The sequence below is a fragment of the Marmota flaviventris genome, chromosome 2 (assembly GCF_047511675.1).
Source record: "Marmota flaviventris isolate mMarFla1 chromosome 2, mMarFla1.hap1, whole genome shotgun sequence".
NCBI lineage: Eukaryota > Metazoa > Chordata > Mammalia > Rodentia > Sciuridae > Marmota > Marmota flaviventris.
In genome coordinates this window covers 84393137-84398400 of record NC_092499.1, presented here as the reverse complement: position 1 = coordinate 84398400, position 5264 = coordinate 84393137, and positions in this window count along the sequence as shown.

Below are 5264 nucleotides of genomic sequence, written 5' to 3'. Positions count from 1 at the left end.
GACATAATATATGATCTATTTTTGAGAAGGATCCATGTGCTGCTGAGAAAAAAGTGTAACTGCTTGATGTTGGGTGGTATACTCTATATATGTCAATTAGGTCTAGGTTATTAATAGTGTTATTGAGTTCTATAGTTTCCTTATTCAACTTTTGTTTGGAAGATCTGTCCAGTGGCGAGAGAGGTGTGTTGAAGTCTCCCATGATTATGGTATGGTGGTCTATTAGACTCTTGAACTTGAGAAGAGTTTGTTTGACGAACATAGCTGCACCATTGTTTGGGGCATAAATATTTATGATTGTTATGTCTTGTTGGTGTATGGTTCCCTTAAGCAGTATGTAGTGTCCCTCTTTATCTCTTTTGATTAACTTTGGCTTGAAATCTATTTTATTTGATATAAAACAAAATAAAATCTATTTTATTTTGATATAAAAAACAAGCAGGACACTCCTGCTTGTTTCCGAAGTCCATATGAGTGATATGATTTTTCCCAACCTTTCACCTTCAGCCTACGTATGACATGACATACTTTTAAACAGGTTTGTTCTTTTATAGTCTATTTTAGAACATCTATCTCTGAACTTTTCCTTAAAAAAAAAAACTTGTATAAACTGATTTGTTTCCAGGTGTCAAATATTTTTGCTTCCATTCCTTGAACAGATCTAACCCAAGAGATGATATCCACAGAAAGACCCCATTCCAGAATTTTCATTGTTGATCAGGTCAACCAGGATTCCTTCCTGGGTCCTATGTCCTGTAAGACCCGGCTCTGGGTCCCTTCTTGTCTTCCTCCTCCCTGCAGAGTAATGGTTCTGTGTGATGAAAGGGATTTACTCACTTGGAACCTCTTTCCCTAATCTAAACCAAACTTCTCTTCCCCAAAATCCCAAAATTCCTTTCCCTTGATGCCATACCTGCTTCTAGGGTCTGGTTGAACTTCTGACCATTTCTATTATGATACTGCCCAAAGAATACTCAAGGAATAGCAGTTTTCAGAATAAGTATTGGAGTTGTGGAGCTTAGATATGTGGGGTAGTCTACACACTTCTACCCAAGTCTCTTTGAGGTAAGTATGGGTTTAAGTGTGGGTGGTCCATTGGAGGAAGGTAGGAGACACACATTTGCACATTCTTCTGAAGCTCACAAATATAGAATTGGGCTTGCTTATGGGATAAACTATCTTGCAAAAAGAGACATAGAGCACTCAAGAAAAGTGCCCCTTCAGGTGTTATATGAGTTGCTTGTGGCCGCACAGGAGGACTATCCGGAGCAATCAGATAATGGAAAGAAAAGGGGGAACCCATACTTTTCTTATTTGGGTCTAATTAGAATCAAATTCTGAACACAAAATTAATTTATAAATTCTTGTCTAGACTTCATGCTGCCAAAGTAGAGTTTTGATCTTGTGGGCACTGAGTGTGATATTATATTAATAATAATAATGATGACAATAGATTATTCCACCTAACCTAATTCTCACATTATTTATCTCAGTTTCTGTTGGTCCATTTTCCTTCAGCTCTCCCAGAAAAGGTCATTAGATAAAGCAAAGCAATCTCTTTAGAGTGACCCAACCAAACTTCAATTAACTGGTGTTGTAATAAATGATCTATTAAAAAGCTTGTAAGTCACAGACATCATTTTCATGATTAGAAGTGGTGACTTTGTAAATTTAGTTCTGTAAAGTACATTATTATGATATTTCAAAAAGATCAAGTTGAAATAGTGTGTGTCTTTTAAAATGGTTTTAGTTGTAGATCTATCCAAGTCAAAAACTTAGCTTGGGAAAATTCTACCCAGTCTACAAATTAGCTGGATGACATTGAACCACTTATTTACCCTCTTGGGGACTTAGTTTCTTTAACTGTAAAATGAGGGGGGTGGATTAGATCTAAGCTTTTAAGATTGCCTATGATTTTATAAGCAGTTATGCCTAAAGCTATTTAGCAGAGAAAATTGCAGAATGTGGAAAACCTTTAGGACTTAGCAAAGAAATGAAAAGGCCATTCATCAGGAAATGGGGTCAAGTTAGAGAGCACAGAGTGTAGTTGCCTGAGCAACTCAAGTTTGAAAAGAAATTGTTAAACACAGGCCTTTGCAGCCAAGGAGAAAGAAAAGAAATAAGAGCTCAATATTTTCCTATTGTTGTTTTGGAAGAAGAATCCAAGGATAGTTTTGTTTAACTTTCTAGAATAAGGTGAGACATAAAATAAACAAATACACATAAAACATGTATTTATTGGCTATAGTGGATATAGTGGTTGTCCTTAGTGCTCCCGTGTTAAGTCTGAAAGTTTGGAAGTCAACTTTCCATTTGATACTTCAGTTGTGACACACTATATGCTAATTTTCTCTCCCTCTTTTAGCATCAGCAATCTCCATTACAGATCATTTAAACTGCTATAAGAAAATACCACAACTGGGTGGTTTATGGGCAGTAGACATTTATTTCTCACAGTTCTGGAGACTGAGAAGTCCAAAATCAAGGTGCCAACAGATTTGGTGTCTGGTGAAAGGGCACTGTCTTGTTCATAGAAGATGCCCTCTGAGCATGTCTTTACATGGTGGAAAGAATTCTCTCCTGGGTCTCCTGTACAAGAGCACCAATCCCATACATGAGGGCTCTGTTCTCACTGTTTAACTCCCTCCCCACCTCTTAACCATCAATATGGGGATTTGGATTTCAACATATAAAATTTGGGGAATGCAAACATTCAGGCAATAACATACCCCAAACTCCCTCAAGTATTATTATTTCATGCTGAAGCTGGGGTTGAAAGTTGTGTCAAGTTCCCAATCCTGTTAGTGCTCAAATGAGCAATGATACATTCAACTTTGCTGTGAAACTAAATCATGATATAGCCAACCAAACTACTTGGTGAGAATACTCACCTCAAAGCTATAGTCAAACTACTTCAGAGCATGTGTATGCCCTAGAAGGAGTGGCTCTTTAGTTCTTTATCCTTTTGCTAAAGAAAATGTCAGGAACTATATGGTTTGCTTTGAGTCCACATGCTTTGTAATTGATCAAAATGCAAGGAATTGCAGGGTTAGGGTAGGAAGAAAATAGTAACTAAGTACTTGCAAAATATCAGATGTGGTTAATCAGATATTAAATAGATATAAGTGTGGCTATACTTCTAATAGTTCTAACATCAAAATTTGAAAATGAGATTCTAGAGTTTGAAACTGGAATGTTTACAAAGTCTCACATGTTGAAGCTTGGTGCCCAGCTGAAGGCACTGCTGGGAGGTGGCAGAAACATTAAAAGGTGGGGCCTAGTTGGACAAAGTAGGTCACAGGCAGGGCATGCCTTTGAAGGGTTTATTTGTCCTGGCCCTTCTCTCTTTTCTCTTTACTTCCTGATCATCATAAGTTAAGCAACATTGCTCCACCCTACCTTCCCCACCATGCTATTCTGCATCACCACAGGCCCAGAAACAATGAAGCCAGATGACTATAGACTGAAACCTCTGAAAGTATGAATCAAAATAAATCTTTCCTCCTTTAGGTTGTTTTTCTCAGGTATTTCATTACAGCAATGGAAAACTGACTAATACACAGAATATAAATATACGCTGTCAACAAATGGTCAATAAATGCTTAGGAAGTCACTGAATTTCCTTGAATCCAGCAATTTTCATTATATTTGTACTTCTGAAATCTGCCTCAATTTCTTCAATGGTATGCTTTTGTAAATCCTCATGTTAGAATATTTGATTGAACACAAAAAATATTTTAATTTTTTATTTTTCATAACAAACTACAGAATAGGTGGTCTAATCATCATTATCATTTCTCGTGTTTTAGCAGTGAAGCAACTGAGACACAATGAGGTTAAGGTATTTGCTCAAGGCCCACAGCTAATGAGCAACAGAATCCAGAGTGTCTGCTATGGAGTCTATACTCCTCTGCTCCTCCCAAAGTAGGTCATTATTTAAGGACCAGGTGGGGGTTAGAAAATGTCCTGGATACCAGGGCCTTTAGCATGTTGCTTGTCTACTGTGGAAATTACACTTTTAACTTTTGGCAATATCCACTTCTTTAATCCAGAGATTCTTTCTCAGATCTATGACTCTTAGATGTTCTTAGGATAAAGGATGTAATGAAATGAACACCAAAATATTTTAAGAGTAATCTCCAAAATAACCTTGCCTAAGAAGTTGCAATCAGTGAACTAAAGGTAAAAATAGAAAGATATTAGAGATTCTGAGTAAATCTGAACCCCTTTATCACTTTTATCATTTGCAGAAAAATCAATAAAATGATTTTTGCCATTCTGTTTATAATTAATATGAAGAACTTCTCTTTGGTTCAAAAGAAAAAAGGTATCGATTTTTAAAAATAAACATTTTGGTCAAGGATCTTAGAGAGTAAACTCCTTTAAGTACTACAAAGAAGTAAATACAGAATGTTTGTTTGAAAGATTGTTTGACATAACAAAAACTTTTTTAAAAAACTAGACAGGATGAATATAGATATAAATATATAGGAAGTCACTGAATTTCCTCAAATCCAGCATACTTCTGAAATCTGACTCAATTTCTTCTATGGTATGCTATATAGAAATATAGATGTTCATTTTTATATATACATAAAAATGATAAATATATTTGTTTTATAAACAAAATACTTCCCTGGTATTATGTCATTTTTATGGGAAAATCATACAACAGCATGTATTCCTGTACCTCTAACATATATAGATATGTTTGGACACAAATAGAAAAAGTTTAGAAAAATACATACAAACCTCTTAAGAGTCTAAAAGAATACATACAAACCACTTCAACACCTCTGGAGAATGTGCTGAAGGTGGGTGGGGGTGAAAAGAAAATAAATTTTTACTTTATAGACTCCTACTTGCTTGTGGTAGGTAAGAATCACCAAATGCACATGATTTAAAGCACAAGCAAGCATATGGAAACTATTAAACAATTGGATAATGATTAAGAAACAATCAAATACAAAAAGACTGTGTATAAATTTGACAAAATGACTCATGAGATACATAATCACTTTAGGCACAAATTCACCCATAATTATGTACAAAATTTTGTACTAGTTTTACCAAGCTTCTATTTTGCTAATGCCTGTGGACGTGTAGGTCTAGTTTCATAAAAACTTAGAGGGGAAAATATCTTTTCAAGACTGCTAAAGTCAATAGTTACTAGACAGATCTTTTATTCTTTTATATTCTTTTTAGAAACTCATACACACATTTATGTGGCCCACACAATATTTTACAGTGTTAAAACTTTTAAA